General features: G+C 37.6%; 1 pseudogene; it reads left to right on the top strand.

Annotated features, from left to right (window-relative positions):
- The first annotated feature begins 5,477 nt into the window (after nucleotides 1–5,477).
- Nucleotides 5,478–6,239, top strand: LOC119524665 (annotated as a pseudogene).
- The last annotated feature ends 12,463 nt before the right edge of the window (nucleotides 6,240–18,702 follow it).

Raw genomic sequence — 18,702 nt, 5'->3', positions numbered from 1 at the left:
TATAAACCCACAGGCATACCCTTCAATAGGGAAGCATGCAGTGGCAAAATCCCCATGTCCTTTCCATTCATAACCACTCTATTATTGATTGGAGACCTGTTGGATGTCTCATGTCTGGTAACCACAAACAATTAGTTCATTGGGTCAGAAATCACTCTGTCCTTGTGGCAAACTCTTCTGAACCTATCATTTGGACCAATGGATCATTTAACCTTCCTGCCCCTCAACTTGACTCCTGGCCACCGCAGTGTACCATGTGGTGGTTAGAACACGTGTTCCACAAAGTATCCATCTGGCATGGTAATTATAACTCTTCCAAACATACAAATATTACTTTCACTCATAACTGTACTCTTAATGTCCTAGTCTGCACTATGCTTCCTTGCATATTCCTAATCAGTGATTCCTTTAATATTACCTATCCTGATCATTACATTACCTTCTCAAACAACTCATATTTTATTTCTTGTATTTCAAACACTAACATAACTGAAATGAATATAACAAGTATATTAGTCTTAAAGAAACAAGCTGAAATATTTCTACCAGTGAATTTAACTCAAGAGTGGCAATCTTCCTCCCCTCTTGCTATTCTTGAACAGGCTTTGCAAAGAATTCATGTCCCCCATTTCATATTTACTCTAATTGCAGTTCTTATATCTGCTGTTGTAATTTTAGCCTCTGCTACTGTGTCTATAGTAGCTATCATCCAAACTGTACAAACAGCTCACTTTGTAAATTCTGCTATTGAAAATGTTAGTCAACAATTTATTACTCAACAAAGCATTGATCAGAAAATCCTAACCCAATTTCAAGCCCTAGAGGCTGCAGTTGAATTTGTAGCTGAATGGCAAGATGCCATTGCATGACACCATACCTTAAGATGCGATTGGCAGATGACATCCATCTGTGCAACCCCTTTGCAATGGAATCATATATGCCACACTTGGAATGATATTAAAAAACAAATTGTGTGGAGCATTTCATGATAATTTAACTAGTGATGTGGAGAGTCTAAAAGGACAAATTTTAGAAATGCTCCATGCCACCCAAGTTAATGAAGAGTGAACCAATGCTATCAATACTCTACAAAATCATTTGCAATGGCTAGACCCAAGCTCCTGGGTTCATATATTTTCTCTACCTTCTATAGCTAAATGGCTCTTACTTAGTGCTATATCTTGTGCTTTGCTTTCAGGACTCTGGTGCAGGTGGACCAGCCTAAGAAGATGTCATGCCCATTCCCAGAACCCCCATGATATTCCTATCAATGAGCTTTATGTTATTGCACAAAACTGTAATCATAATCAAAAGGGGGGAGATGTGAAGGCATGGAGGTTTCCCTGGCTTGGCAAGTTTGTCAGGGAGGCTGCCCCCTAAGCATTGTGTGCCTGAAGGCAGGCACCAGGCTGGGAGAAGGCCAAAGCATTGTGGGCCTGAAGGCAGGCACCAAGGCATTGTGCACCTGACAGCAGGCAATTAAGTTAGAGAATGATGCTGGGCTCCTTCCATGACCTGCTTTCCCATCTAGTTCAGAAGAAATCATACCCTGAGATTACTATTGTCTTCAAGCTTGCACCTGAAAATTGTAAACATGCTAGTCTTGTGATTTTAGAACAAATGCAGTTGCCTGGGGAAATGCAAAAATCAATTACATAACCCAAAGAATGCTTGTGCTATATAATCCTGTGCTAAAAAGCCAACAAAGAACTTCTTTCAGGAACATAGAGACAGAGTCAGCTCCCTTCTTTCACAGTTGCTCTTTGAAAAACTCTCCCTTACCTAGTCAGAATTCAACCAGTCTTCCTTGTATACACTGATTTTATTTCACATTCCAGTGAGCTTGTTTTCTACCACAGCAGTGACAAAGACCAAGCACATTTTAAGTTTTAAACACATATAAAGACTTTAGAATAATTATGCAAGGACTTAGTGTTGAGTGCTAAGCAAATACCTGGGAATGAAAAGTAAGCAGAGTTGATTAAGATAAGATTCAAATTTATGTTTGTCATTGTGATGGTTAGGTTCATGTGTCAGCTTGGTCAGGTGATGATGCCCAGTTCTCCCTTTGATTTTAGGGGTCAGAAAGAAAAATTTCCACCTCTACTTCAGTCAATTTGAGGAATTCTTTGAAAACCTTCACTGGAGTTGCAGCATGCAGCTTGCCTGTGCCAGTTTGGTTGTATATTGTCTCCCAAAACTCCATGTTCCTTGATGCAATCTTGTGTGGGCAGATGTATTAGAGTTGATTAGGTTGGAATTCTTTTGATTGAATGTTTCCATGGAGATGTGACTGAATCAATTGTGGGAAAGACCTTTGATTGAATAATTTCCATGAGGTGTTACCCCACCCATTTAGGGTGGGACTGAATTAAATCACTGGAGCCATATAAAGAGCTCACAGAGAGACCTCAGAGCAACTGTATGACATTTTGGAAGAGATGCAGCTGAGAGACACATTTTGAAGGTGGCTGTTGGAAGCTGATACTGACGTTTTGGAGAATGCCATTTTGAAACACAAACTGGGAACAAGCAGACATCAACCACCTGCCTTCCCAGCAAACAGAGGTTTTCGAATGCAATCAGTCATCCTTCAATGAAGGTACCCTATTGTTGATGCAAATCCTTGGACATTTTATGGCCTTAAAAATGTAACTTTGTAACCAAACACCCTTTATAAAAGCCAATCCATTTTTGGAATTTTGCATAGTAGCAGCATTAACAAACTAGAACACTTCTCTGTGGAATTCTGACTTCCCCATCAACAAAGTAACAAGAGCAAATTCCTATAATAAATCTCATAATATTTACATAGTATCCATATATAACTTTGGTGGTTCTGTTTTCTTGGAGATCCCTGATGAATACATATATTTACAGTAAAGAAGAGAGAATGTAATTTATTTTTAGATCGTATTTTTCATTGCATAATATAGCATATATGCATAACTTCCCAAGTGCAATTGAACATTGTATTAGTTAGGGTTCTCCTTGGAAACAGAATCAATGAGAGATGTCTCTTATTATCAAATTGTAAAAGTGACTCACGCAACTGCGGGAGCGCATGAGTCCAAATTCTGCAGAGCCGTCAACAAGCTGTCAACTCCAAGGAAGACGTCCGACGAACTCCTCGGGAAATGAACCGACAACTTTGACGAACTCCTCAGGAAACGAACCAGCAACTTTGAAGAACTCCTCAGGAAACGAACCGACAACTTTGACGAACTCCTCAGGAAACGAACTGGCAACTTCGACGAGCTCCCCAGGAAAAGCTTCACTGAGCAGCTGAAGAAGAAGTGAAGGTTCTCTAACCGTCCGGCTTATAAGCCTCCAACTGATCACCCGGACCAAATCCAGCCAATTGCATTCTCTCACTGTGGAAGCACGCCCCTTGATGAGTCATCAGTCAGCTGCAGTCAATTGACTGATGATCCGACAAACCAACCAGCCTCAAATAGCCTCACAGGAATCGTCAGGCCAGTGCCCACTTGACCAGACAGCTAGGCCACCTAGCCAAGTTGACACATGAACCCAACCATCACAAACATGTAGAGAGCAAATTTCAAAGGATATTGTGTTACAATTCCAGTTTCACTTATTTCCTTATTGTGAAATATAACATGCACACAAAAAGTAAAATCCTTCAAAGTATTATTTAACAAGTAACTATACAGGAAATTTCCAAAAATTTTTTGAATTACAGAACTAGAGTTTCAATTATTTCCTTATTATGAAATATAACATATATACCAAAAGTGATAGCTTTCAAATTACAACTTAACAAGTAGCTATAAATCAAATTTCACAAGATGCTATGAGTTACAGTTCCACCACTTCAATTCTTTCCTTCTAGCTATTCTAATACCCTAGCTACTAAGAAAAAGAAAATTATATAGAGATTCAGTATTCATAATCCCCTACCAAAATCCATCTTGCCTGTTGCTACTCCTTCCTCTATTTAGTCACTTCCCTAATCTTCAGTAATGTCTTGGCAGTGACCACCTTAACTTGTTCATGTTGAAAAGGGGTTTCAATTTTATGAGAAAAGGGAAAACATCTAGTTGATGTTCTTGAAGAGACTATTGCCGCTGGGTTTTGGGCCTTAGCTGGCATAGGAGTTCTCTGAAGGATTCAAGTTTCTGAAGAATAAACTTAGTCAGTGAAACTTTTATAAAAGTCTCAGATAGGGATTCAGTTATTCTCTAAGGTTTTCAGGACTACTGTTAACTTGGGCTCATGATACTGTGGTCATTTGGCATACATAGGTGAAGCTTGCATAGGAGTAACCTGCAGGAGAGTCTCTTGAAACTATATGAATTCCCTTAGCCACTGAAACCTTATTTGGGGACTTTCCTTTTCTGCTTTTCATCAAAAAGACATTCTAAATCCCTGATGCCAGGGTCAGGCTCTTTCCCAGAATCCATGTCCCATGTTGCCAGGAAGACTCATCCATCTGGAGGGTCCTGTCCTGTGTCAGGGAGAGAGTGGTGAATTTATTTTCAGAGTTAGGCTTAGAAAGAGATAGTCCACATTTGAGCAACTAAAGAGGTTCTCTTGAAGTGATTTATAAGCATAAGCATAGAAGGGCTTAGCCTCCTTTTTATAACCATTAGTTTCACCTGATCAAGCCTCAAGATCAAGGGCTTAACTTATAAAGCTCATATAGCATATATTATGTCCACAAGAGTTCATCCATATCTCACATTATCATCACTTAGTTGTACAATCCACATCACTATCCATTTTAAACAATCTCATGACCCAAAACACCTCACACCACAGATATAGATAGGTGCTAGCTAGAAATACTTGCAAGATATGACACTATCACAGAGACTTGAAAATAGAAGGGTTTAGAGGAAAAATCTACCTAATTAATAGGAATTCCATACTAGTACTACACAAATACTAGGGACAAATAATTAAGGGCTGACAAAAGTGATGATACATTTTAAATACTGAAAGTAAAATTTTTCTCATGCCTAAAAATACATAACAATAAGGATATAAAAACTATGCAAGATTTACACTTGAAACCACAAAATTAGCTTACTTAAAAAAAAAGAATATTAATGGAAGTAAATGCATAAGGTGGTCTTCAAAAATGAAACTCAGCTCATGTAAGTCAGAACTGGAAACCACAGAAATGTGCATCAAAACAGGAACAGGCTCCAAGCTGAGAGAGAAGATTCCTTTCAGTGGCACTGGAGACTTACACCTAGGATGATGCCCCTCCCTGGGCCTCTCCCCTCTTGCCTACAAGCTCCCATAGTTCATAGGTTTCTCAGATCTGATATCATGGGGTGAGGTAGAAGCAGGCCTGGGGAGGGTGATTACTGCTGAGGAGCCACTATCAAGATCAAGATTATAGAGGTCCTGACAACAACTGATGCTCAGAAACTGCTACACCAGCCATTTTGGAACAAGAGTCTAAATGTCAGCTAAACGTCTGAAGCTTGAGACTAATTGAGTCTGTACATAATGGCTTCAGAATGACTGCATTGCTAAGGGACTTTGAAGTGAAAGAACTTCTCAGTTTATCTCCATTCTTTGGCTTTGATACAGAGACATTTTCTCTAGCTATGAATTTACTGGACAGATTCCTGTCCAAATTGAAGGTACAGCCCAAGCACCTTTGGTGTGTTGGACTGGGCTGCTTTTATTTGGTCATAAAATAAACTGAAGAGGAAAGAAATGTCCCATTGGCAACCAACTTGATCCATGTAAGCCATTATAGGTTCACAGTTTCAGACTTGATAAGAATGGAAAAGATTGTATTGGAAAAGGTGTATCGGAAAGTCAGAGCTACTACTGTCTTTCAATTTCTGCAGCTCTATAATTCACTCATTCAAGAGAACATGCTATGTGGAAGGAAAAACAGCCTTAATTTTGAAAGGCTAGAAGCTCAACTTAAGTCATGCCACTGCAGGATCATATTTTCTAAAGCAAAGCCTTCTGTGTTAGCATTGTCTATCATTGCATTGGAGATCCAAACACAGGAGTGCATAGAAGTAACAGAAGTAGAATATCTTCAGAAAGATTCCAAGATAAATGGCAGAGATTTGGTCTTCCGGCAAGAGCGTGTATCCAAGTGTTTAACTGAATATTCATCAAACAAGTGATCCAAACCAAATGTTCAGAAGTTGAAATGGATTGTTTCTGGGCATACTGCATGGCAGCTGAAACATAGTTACTACAGAATCACCCACCTTCTAACAATTCTTGAAATGGTTCCTTAATTGGTAAATTTTCTTCATAGTGATTCTCCATATAGAGAAACTTTTCCAATATAATATTTTTTTTCTACAATTGAAGAATGAAATCTAAATTATTGTTTTCAAAATAAACAAAATGGAGTTGGAGCAAAGGGAAAAATAACAATTGATCTAATAACTAATATTTGAAGACATTTACTATATACAAGGTACACCATCCTAAGAGTAAAGAATTATCCAACATCTGATGAGTACATTAATAATTTTTATTAAATATCAGCTTAGAAAATATCTTTCTTAATAATCTGAATGTTAAAAGTAGCATTAGATTAGACGTTTTTAATTGCATAATAGTTCATTATATGTAGACCCAAGCTCTGGTTCACAGTATACATCATTTGAAGTTAACACAAGCCTGAGCTGGGCAACAGGACCAAAAGTCTGAAACATGGATGAACCAATTTGAAACAATTAGCTTATTAGCAAAGTCAATATGTACTTGAATATGGAAGATGGTCTCCCAATTAAATATTTGAAAACTGCTAGTCTGTCCCAAAACTAAGGTTGCACACTATTGCTATAGCTGTTGAACTAACTGTAAAGTAGTTATAATCATAAAGAATGTAAACCAGACCCCTGCATAAATGATATATATCCTTGCCATCTAAAGTACTTAACTTATAGTGATTTATCTTTTTCTACTCAAAACCAAGTGTACCATTTTAATATGTCTACATGTGACATAATTATGAAACTGAGATCTGAATAGTTCATTCTAACACTAGTTAGTAATATTTATGTTTGGCAGATTTTTGGTAACTTGGTTTTTGTTTATTTATATAGGGTTGTTACAGCAACACTATCTCTTCTCTGAAGCCTTTTTTCCACAACCCTGAGCTATGGATTCATTAGTGTTATAATGGATTTAAGCTGTGAAGTCTCAAAACATCACATCTAGATTAACATTGATTTTCTCAGACTTGGGAAAACTGCCTGCTTAATATTATGCTATGGAATTATGTTTAGATTTGAATTCATCTGTGAAGCCTACAAATCAGCTAATACAATATATGTGAAACTAATGGCAAGCCTGAGAAGATAAACTGTGAATCTTCATTTCTAACATTGATCCAAATTTCTATATTGGATCAATATATTCTATTTAGGTGGTACTGAAATTGATAACCTACTTAAATGAAGTCATTTTAATTGTGATTTTTAAACTGTGAAGTGTATATCAAAATCAACTTTCACATGCACTTTTCAGGCATAACAGATTACTATTCTAGGCAGTATAAATGATTTCTTCGTACTCATAATGCCAAGTGATGGATATTCCAGAGGTGTGGATTTATTACTACATGGCAATTACATTTAAATTTGAAGCCAATTTATATAAAGCAAAAAATACAGACCTGGTAAGCTTGGCATATTCATTAAGTTATTAACATTTTTTTCTTGGACACAGGTGATGCTTATATCTGTGATAACAATTTTTATATATAATCTACTGCCTCAGTCTAGTCCCATCAAAAAAGTTAGTTTCTCTTGTAATAAAATAAATTTCTACTCTTGTAACAAAAAAATTACTTGCTTTACCCCACCAAAGCAAGTGCAGGCTAAATTTAACACTCTAGACATTTTTACTAAGGACCATTTATATAAAATTGCCATTCCTTAACTTAGTTTAATTTAAAAGGTAGAGAGTATATTTTGAGCAATGCCCATACTGTGCTAAAACAAATTCTTAAGGGGATCCCTCAAAACAGATAAGATTCAGGATTTTCCATGTAAATCAGTGAATGTAAGGTCTGCAGTATTAAAGTTGCCATTGTAAACAGTCACTCAGTGCAAATGTGTAGCCAGGGTCCAACTAGAATAGCTGTTCCAATTCAGATTTACTTCTGACATCATGTTGTGGATAAATATATACTGAAAAATAAACCAAGGAAGCACAGTAATACCTAAAAAGTTACACCTAACTTTTGTAAACTATGTTTCTGGATAACCAGTTTTCCCAAATGGCTGATACATTTCATTCTGAATACATAAGTGTTAATTTTGAGTTGGCAGAGATAATCTAACAAACTACCATTGTGTTTGGTACTGATATACTTTTCAATAAAATTACTGAAATGAAAAAAAAACAGGAACAGATGAATATTCTTGAATATTCATATGATGGAATACTACAGCAATAAAAAACATTATGATACATGCAAAATATTCATTATCTCCAAACATTACATTGAGCAAATGGAGCCAAAAATTAAAAGTACAACTGTATGTGTACCCATTTGTGTGTGAGAGGGAGAAACAGAAAATGGTTAAGAATAGGCAAACTAACCCATGATGACTGAAATATGAACAGTGATGTTCTGTGGTGGTGAGGGATGACTTTCAGGAAGGGGGTACAAGAGAAATTTGATGGATATACCCTATATCTTGATTGGATTGTTGGTTACATGTGTATATAAATTTCAAAAGATATTTTGATCTTCTCTTAAGATTACCACATTTCACTCTGTAAAATCTTTTATAAAATAAAAGTGTTAAGAGCTCGCATGCTATATTGATGTAATATCATCCAACAAAATTGCTCTTCTCAGATATTAAACAATGTGAAATTCAAAGTATGCAATTGATTCTATCAGAAGGAAAACATGATAGAATGTGCAAGATTTTAGACATATATTTTTGTACTACCAATCACAGTCTCATTGCAGTTTACATATATTTCAGTTATATCCATACAGGGATAGAGAGAAATATGCATTATTAAAATTAGAGTTAAGGAGTGTTGCTAACTTTGTTTTCTCCAAATTTGGTCAGCAGATTTTTAAGAATAGTGTTATGTACCACCAAATTAATACATATCTATATTTTAAAATATCAGGCATGAAAAAAATAAATATTTATGAAACATGTAAATGTTGCAGCAGTAGTGACTAACCGCACTTTAAATGGATAAATATATTTATTATTAAATGAAATGAAGCATTTTCATGAGGTTTTGATAAAACATACTTCTGCTTAAACAGCTGATAAAATCCTTACACAAAATAAGTTTAAGGAAATCTCTGTTTTGCTCTGTTTTGGATTTAATTATTTTAATTTAGTTTGGCTCACAAATTTGGTATATGTAAACTTCATCTTGTTCCCCATCACATGAATGAGATTGCTCATTTCCCTTTTATTAGGATATGTTACAAAGCAATGTTATTTTCTTTGACCTGCAAGTGGTCATTTTAAACTTTAAGTGCCACAATTTTACTACCGTGCCTTTAATGCAGTTTATGTATTCTGGAAATACTTTGAAATACTCTAGTTATTCTTAGTTCCTTGGTGCTTTTTTTATAGCTTTCTTATTGATTTTAATGAATGTTGTTGCTCTCTCATATTTATATTCTCTGTATTTTGGTTGGAGAAACAGAAACTTTCAAGCAGGTGTTGTAGCTTCATGATAGAAGAAAGTGAGTTCCAAAGGCAATGACTGACACAAATCCTAGACAATCTGAAGTATTTGATGACTTGCTTAATACATTTCATAAGCACTGAATTAGCACACTAGTGTACTGGATTAAACTGATACTTGGTAAAAGTAAAATACACCACTCAAATCATATTGCCCATTTTATGTCAATGATATGCCTGTTTGTTTAGGGCTCAATTAAATTGGTATTTCCTCTAAATTTCTTACTTAGTATCTCAATACTTTCATTATATGCTTCTAAAATATAGCCATATTTTTACTGTATAATTTATGTGTGGTGTTTAAATGTTAATTCCCCTCAAACCATACTTGGAAAATAGGGGTAAAAATAATGATTTCAAAATTAATGTAGGAGTGAGGTATTTTAAAAATTGTATCAAGTGAACAGTCAAATAACAATATAAACACCTTAAGGGATGCAATAATGTTTCAGAAAAGATTATTTTCTACTAATCCAAGGATGTTGGACGGGTTGAGGTACATATATGTATAAGATACATATATAAATATATATAATTATTGTAGAATATAACATATATACATATAGGTGATAACTTTCCAAGGGCAATTTAACAAGTAGAGAGCAAATTTCAAAGAATATTAGAGGTTACAATTCCAGAATTTCAGTTATTTCCTTATGAAACATGGCATTAGCTAATAGATATATAGGAAATTTACAAAATCATTATGAGTTATAGCACCCTAGTTTCAGCCATTTCCTTATTCTGAAATCTAACATATAAACAAAATGGTATAGCTTTCAAATTACAATTTAACAAGTAGGTATAAAACAAATTTCATAGGTTATTATGTGTTACATTTCCACCATTTAATTTTTTCCTTCTAACTATTTGAATATTCTAGCAATTAAGGAAAAGAAACATATCAATATTCAGGATTCATAATGCTTCATTAAATTCCATCTTGTCAATTTCTACCCCTTCCTTTAGTTTAATCACTTTCCTGATCATCAGGGTTGTCTAGGCAGTGACCACCCTAACCTGTTCATATTGAAAAGGGGTTTCAAGTTTATGAGAAAAGGGGACATCAAGTTGATATTCTTGAAGAGGCTATTGCTTCTTGGTTTTGGGTCTTAGATGGCATGGGGCATTCTGAAGGATTTAAGTTTCTGATGAGTTAAATTAGTGAGTGAAACCTTTATAGATTATGGTATTCCTATTAATTATACTCCCTAGTATGCAATGTGTAGAGTTTCCCATCATACCCTTCTGATTTCAACTCTCTGTGCTGGTGCCATGCCTTAGAAGTATATCATGCAAGTACCTACCTATATTTGTTGTGCTGCTCTGTGGGATACTTGCCTTTAAGCAACCCCTTTCATTCCTATTTGCTTTCAATATGGCTCTGATACTTATGATTTCATTAACAAACAATTGCCACCCTTATCCATTAGCACACCTTTGAATTCACCATCATTAACACATCTGAACATTTAAACTATCATTCTCCAAACTAGCTACTGCTCATCACTACATCCCAATTTTCTTACATTACAAACATTGATTTTGCATTGTTCAGATAGCTCATAGAAGTGGAAGCATACAATATCTCTCATTTTGCGTCTTAATTATTTCACTCAGAATTATGTCTTCAAGGTTCATCCATGTTGCCATATGTTTCAAGACCTTGTTGCTTCTTACTGCTTCATAGTATTCCATTGTGTGTATATACCATATTTTGTTTATCCACTCATCTGTTGAAGGACACTTGGGTGCTTCCATCTCTTGGCAATTGTGAACAATGCTGCTATGAATATCAGTGTACAAATTTCTGTTCATGTCACTGTTTTCAAATCTTATGGGCATATACTGAGAAATGGAGTTGCTGGATTATAGTAATTCAATATCTAGCTTTCTGAGAAGTTGTCAAACTGTCTTCCAGAGTTGCTCTACCATTATACAGTCCCACCAGCAATGAATAAGAGTTCCAATTTCTCCACATTCTCTCTGGTATTTGTAGGTTCTTGTTTGTTGGATGGCAGCCATTCTTATTGTTGTGAGATGAGATCTCATTTTGGTCTTCATTTGCATCTCCCTAATAGCTATTGAAGATGAACATTTTGTCAGGTGATTTTTAGCCATTTGTGTTTCCTCTTTGGAGAAATGTCTTTTCATATCTTTTGCCCATTTTATAATTGGGCTGTCTGTATGATTATCCTTTTATTGTAGGATTTCTTTATTTATGCAAGTATATATTTTGAATGCAGAGTTGGAACAGTAGACTAATAGGAAATGAAAGGAGACAAGCAGGTCTGCAAAGATTTGGGTTGGTATTTATTAAGAAGGAGAATACCAGGGAAGGCATACTTTGTGTTTATACACTAGATTTTAGTTTGAGGAAAGTAGTGATGATTCTGTAAATTAATAGAAATTAAAGTATAACATCTAAATGCAATGCATGAAACTTTAGGACCTTTTGACACACACACACACACACAAAATAGAGTTAACAAATATATTTTAGGAAAATAGGAGAATTTGTATATGATTTAATTTGTAGATTATATAATAGATATTTTATTACTTTTCATAGATGCTATAATAGTATTGTTATATATGTTATTTTACTTGTTCTTAGAAGATACTTGCTGAGGCATTAAGAATAAAGTCTGATATGTGCAACTTACTGCTAAATTCTTCAACATAGAAGAAAGAGGAATAAAATATGGTAAAATATTAACAAATTTAAGGCTTAAAGAAATGGTATGTAGATGATTACTGTTCTATTTTGTAAGTTTTCTTTATGACTGGATATTTTCATAATAAATTTTTGGAGAAAAATTTAAAACGCAAAAAGGGTTTAGATTGAGCATCATAAGAGTTATGCAAGGGCATAGTGTAGTTAGGATGAGACTAAAGATTAAGAGAAAATCAGGGTTGTGGATATACCTTGGAAGTCATCAGTTTTATATGGGAACTAAAGCCTTTGAGTGGATATAATCAAATGAGTGTTAATGGAAAAGAGAGATGAGGACTAACCTAGTATGTTGCAAATAAGTAGACTCCTTTAAGAAGACTGAAAAGGATAGATCAACGATGTAGTAATGTGGCAGAGATAGTTATATAAATGACACTAAAGCAAAATGAACAAGTTTCAAGAAAAAAATCTCAGTGATAGTATTAATAAGATGAGACTGAGAATTGATAATTTTTTTAATATTATGAAGATTATTGGTGACTTTATTGAGGGTAGTTTTGATGAAATTAGTTTACAAGTATTCTTGATCTGCCCTCATTAAAAAATAGTCTGGATCATGTATTTATACATTTTGCAACTTCTTGCAGTTCAGAAAAACACAGTTCTGAGCTCTCTTGAAGTCATTTGTATGAGAAAATTACATATAATATATCAAATATTTTCAAAACCCACTACTGTCAGCAGGCTAGTGCCTTAGGTGAGCCCAGAAGACATGCTTGGTTGATTGGTCTAGACAGATTTGTACCACACTTGTCCTCTAAGTATACAGGTTCTGATCCATGATAGATTTTCTCCTTTGCAACCTTATCTTTGTTGACAGATCAGATTTTCTCATGAAGGAGTTAGGTAGACCTAAGCCTCAAATTTAAGAGATCACAGAGATCTCCTTCACCAGTTTCAATGACCATTTAAATATGCCAATATGTGTATAATACTATTAATGTAAATTTGAAAATATGTATCTATTTACTTTTTAATCCACATGAATGAAACAAATGGCATAATCCCAGAAAGGATACTCTCCACATAATAATTGTGACTTCTGGAAAGAGAGTAAGAGGATGAGGCAAAAAAACAAACAAACAAACAAACAAAAAAAAAAAACAGAGAAAGATAGCCAGAGTATAATGGCCCCCAAAGACATCCATATTATAATCCTTGAATCAGGTCAATATTTTAGGTTGCAACACAAGACATAAAATAGGGAAATTATCCTGGATTATCCAGGTTGGCCTATTGTAATCACAAGGACCCTAAAGTGGAAGAGGGGATCAAAAGTGAGAAACCAAAAAGAAGGTGTATAAAGGACTTGACCCAAGCTTGCTGGCTTTGAAGAAGGATGGAGGAGGCCAGAAGCCAAGAAATGTATGGTCTCTAGAAGCTAGAAAAGGCATGAAAACAGATTCACCAAAGAGCCTCCAAAAAGGATTGTACCTCTGCCAACAATTTGATTTTAGTCCACTGAGAATCAGTTTGGAGTTCATGACTTCACAACTTTAAGTTAATTAATATGTGTTGTTTTAAGCCACCAAATTTATGATAACTTCCTGCAGCAGCAATAGAAAACTAGTGCACATAAATAACTTCATTATGTGTAAGTAAAATATGGCATATCTAAATTCTGGGTGCTGGGTGTGCAGGTGGCTGCTTTTATCCTTTTTCATTCTGCATCAATATTTTTTCAGTTTTATTTATATATATTCACATACCATACACTCATTCACAGTGCACAGTCTTTTACAGTATCATCATATAGTTGTGCATTCATTACTACAATCAATTTTTGAACATTTTCATTATCTCCAAAAATAAAAAATAAGAATAAAAATAAAAGAAAAAGAAACCCACCCAAAACATCCCATACCTCCATGCCCCCATTATCAATTTAATTTTTTCCCAATTTTCTTCTCATCTGTCCATAGATTGGCTAACGGGAGCATTAGTCTCAAGGTCTTCACAATCACATGGTCACTGTGTGAGCTATATAGTTATACAATCATCTTAAAGAATCAAAGCTACTGGGTTGCATTTCAACAGTTTCAGGTATTTCCTTCTAGCTATTCTAATACATGAAAAACTAAAAAGGAATAACTATATAATGCATAAGAATAACATCCAGAATGACTACTTGACTCCATTTGAAATATCTCAGCCACTGAAACTTTATTTTGTTTCATTTATCTTTCTCCTTTTGGTCAAGAGGCCTTTCTCAATCCTATGATGCTGGGTCAAGGCTCATCCCTGGGACTCATGTCCCATATTGCCAGGGGGATTTATACCCATGGGAGTCATATCCCACATAGGGCAGAGGGCAGTGAGTCTTCTTGTCAAGTTGGAATAGAGAGTGAGGCCACATCAGAGCAACAAAAGAGGTTCTTTGGGGGTAACCCTTAGGCACAATTGTAAGTAGTCATAACCTTTCCTTTGCAGTAACAAGCTTCATAAGTGTAAGCCCCAAGATTATGGGCTAGGCCTTTTAATTTGGTAGTCTGCAATGCTTGTGAGAATATCAGTAATTCCCCAGATAGGGAAGTTAAATATTTCCACATTTCTCTCCAGTCCCTCAAGGGGGCTTTGCAAATACATTTTTATTCTCTGGTCAAATAACTTTGGGATGTATCAGAGCTTCACAATAACATTCAAACAAACCCAATAGACCTTAATCCTTATTCACAGTCCCATTTCTGCATCATTTTAGGTTTCATTGATTTACATAAAATTATCTCAGTGTATTAGTTTGGGTTCTCCTTGGAAACAGAATCAATGAGAGATGTCTCTGATTATCAAACTGTAAAAGTGACTCACACAACTGCGGGAGCGCATGAGTCCAAATTCTGCAGAGCCGTCAACAAACTGTCAACTCCAAGGAAGACGTCCGACAAACTCCTCGGGAAATGAACCAACAACTTCAACAAACTCCTCAGGAAACGAACCGGCAACTTTGACGAACTCCTCAGGAAATGAACCGACAACTTTGATGAACTCCTCAGGAAATGAACTGGCAACTTCGATGAGCTCCCCAGGTAATGCTTCACTGAGCAGCTGAAGAAGAAGTGAAGGTTCTCTAACCGTCCGGCTTATAAGCCTCCAACTGATCACCCGGACCAAATCCAGCCAATTGCATTCTCTCACTGTGTAAGCACAGCCCTTGATGAGTCATCAGTAAGCTGCAGTCAATTGACTGATGATCCGACAAACCAGCCCGTTGGTTTACTAACCAGCCTCAAATATCCTCACAGCAATCGTCAGGCCAGTGCCCGCTTGACCAGACAGCTAGGCCACCTAGCCAAGTTGATACATGAACCCAACTATCACAGTCCACCCCTTGTCAACTTGGCAGTTGTACACATCACCTAAAACCATACTTTCAAAATGAACATTACAGCTTATGCCTTATGATAAGGGGATAAGACAGAGAAGAAAGCAAAAGTATTTTCTTTACAGACAAATACAAACATAATCATAACAAAACAAGGAGGAAATATTCATGTCATCATAGTCCTCGTTTCTGTAACTGGTCACTTGGCCGTAGTTCATATTTATCATGACCTTCTTCCACTACCCATTCCATGTTCCCTTTACCCTCAGCAAGCACTTCAGCTGGCCATGGTTCTTTGCCTGGTGGGGTGACCCAAACCTTCATTCCTGAAGTTTCTTGGCCATTGGTAGTCCTGCCTGGATTGGGTTGTTGCAGTTTTCCATTGACTTGAATCATGGGGCATGGTAGTACTAAGAGACACCCCAGGGGATCTCCTGTATGCCAGGAAAACTCTTCTTCACTTCCATTGTGTAGTTGCAGTGCTATTTCCCCTTGATAGTCAGGATCCATCACCCCAGCCAGTACAGTAATCCCCTTACTTGCCTGTTGATTCAGAGGCATAAGAAGCCCAAAGTGGCCAAGTGGCAGCCTTAACTTCCAGTTCAATGGGATTATTGTTGTGTTTCCTGGTGGAAGAACTCCTCCTTTTGGAACCAAGACTTGTAGACCAGCAGAGCTTAAACTTGCAGGGACAGGAAGCAAAAATTTCCCTAGCGGATCACTAGGAGTGATAGTGAGTGGTGCTACTCCTGTTTCCACCCCTTGATTCCTGGACCCATGAATCCTGGCTATGGGAGAAACAGCACCATAGAGTGGACGCTGGTTCAGAGCATACACAGCCTTCTGGAGAACACTGCCACAACCCTGCAAGGTATTGCCACCTAGTTGGCACCGTAATTGAGTCTTCAATAGGCCATTCCACCGTTCTATCAACCCAGCTGCTTCTGGATGATGGGGAACATGGTAAGACCACAGAATTCCATGAGCATGTGCCCATCCCCTCACTTCATTTGCTGTGAAGTGGGTTCCTTGGTCCGAAGCAATGCTGTGTGGAATACCATGACAGTGGGTGAGGCATTCTGTAAGTCCACGTATCGTAGTTTTGGCAGAAGCATGTCGTGCAGGGAAGGCAAACCCATATCCGGAGTATGTGTCTATTCCAGTAAGAACAAATCACTGCCCTTTCCATGATGGAAGTGGTCCGATGTAATCAACCTGCCACCAAGTAGCAGGCTGATCACCCCAAGGAATGGTGCCATATCGGGGACTGAGTGTGGGTCTCTGCTGCTGGCAAATTGGACACTCAGCAGTGGCTGTGGCCAGGTCAGCCTTGGTGAGTGGAAGTCTATGTTGCTGAGCCCATGCATAACCTCCATCCCTACCACCATGACCACTTTGTTCATGAGCCCATTGGGCAATGACAGGAGTTGCTGGGGAAAGAGGCTGATTGGTATCCACCAAATGGGTCATTTTATCCACTTGGTTATTAAAACCTTCTTCTGCTGAAGTCACCCTCTGGTGAGCATTCACATGGGACACAAATATCTTCATGTTGTTTGCCCACTCAGAAAGGTCTATCCACATACCCCTTCCCCAGACTTCTTTGTCACCAATCTTCCAATCATGTTCCTTCCAAGTCCCTGACCATCCAGCCAAACCATTAGCAACAGCCCAGGAATCAGTATACAGATGCACCTCTGGCCAGTTCTCCTTCCAAGCAAAGTGAACAACCAGGTGCACTGCTCGAAGTTCTGCCCACTGGGAGGACTTCCCCTTACCACTGTCCTTCAGGGATATCCCAGAAAGGGGCTGCAGTGTTGCAGCTGTCCACTTTCGGGTGGTGCCTGCATATTGTGCAGAACCATCTGCAAACCAGGCCCGAGTCTTCTCTTCCTCAGTCAACTGACTGTAAGGAACTCCCCAAGATGCCATACCTGTGGGCTGGGAAAGAGAAGGTAAGGTGGAAGGAGTGGGGGCCATGGGCATTTGGGCCACTTCCTCATGTAACTTACTTGTACCTTCAGGACCTGCTCGAGCTCTATCTCGTATATACCATTTCCATTTTATGATGGAGTGCTGCTGTGCACGCCCAACTTTATGGCTTGGTGGGTCAGATAACACCCAGCTCATGATAGGTAACTCATGTCTCATGGTAACTTGGTGGCCCATGGTTAAGCGTTCTGTCTCTACTAAGGCCCAGCAGCAGGCCAACAGTTGTTTCTCAAATGGAGAGTAGTTATCTGCAGAGAATGGTAAAGCTTTACTCCAAAATCCTACGGGCCTGCGTTGTGATTCTCCTATAGGAGCCTACCAAAGGCTCCAAACAGCATCTCTATTTGCCACTGACACTTCCAGCACCATTGGTTCAGATGGATCATATGGTCCAAGCGGCAGAGCAGCTTGCACAGCAGCCTGGACCTGTTGCAGAGCCTCATCTTGCTCCAGTCCCCACTCAAAACTAGAAGCTTTTCTAGTCACTCGTTAAATGGGCCGGAGTAGCACACCTAAATGAGGAATATGTTGTCTCCAAAACCCAAAGAGGCCAACTAAGCATTGTGCCTCTTTTTTGGTCGTAGGAGGGGCCAGATGCAGCAGCTTATCCTTCACCTTAGAAGGAATATCTCGACAGGCCCCACACCACTGGACACCTAGAAATTTTACTGAGGTGGAAGGCCCCTGTATTTTTGTTGGATTTATCTCCCATCCTCTACCACACAAATACCTTACCAACAAATCTAGAGTAGTTGCTACTTCTTGCTCACTAGGGCCAATCAACATGATATCATCAATATAATGGACCAGTGTGATGTCTTGTGGGAGGGAGAAATGATCAAGATCCCTGCGGACAATATTATGACATAGGGCTGGAGAGTTGATATGACCCTGAGGTAGCACCGTGAATGTAAACTGCTGGCCTTGCCAGCTGAATGCAAACTGTTTCTGATGGTCCTTGCTCA

Source organism: Choloepus didactylus (genome assembly GCF_015220235.1).
Source record: "Choloepus didactylus isolate mChoDid1 chromosome 11 unlocalized genomic scaffold, mChoDid1.pri SUPER_11_unloc3, whole genome shotgun sequence".
Classification (NCBI taxonomy): Eukaryota; Metazoa; Chordata; class Mammalia; order Pilosa; family Megalonychidae; genus Choloepus; species Choloepus didactylus.
The sequence above is the reverse complement of the archived record's forward strand: the minus strand, read 5'-3'. Positions and strand labels throughout refer to the sequence as shown.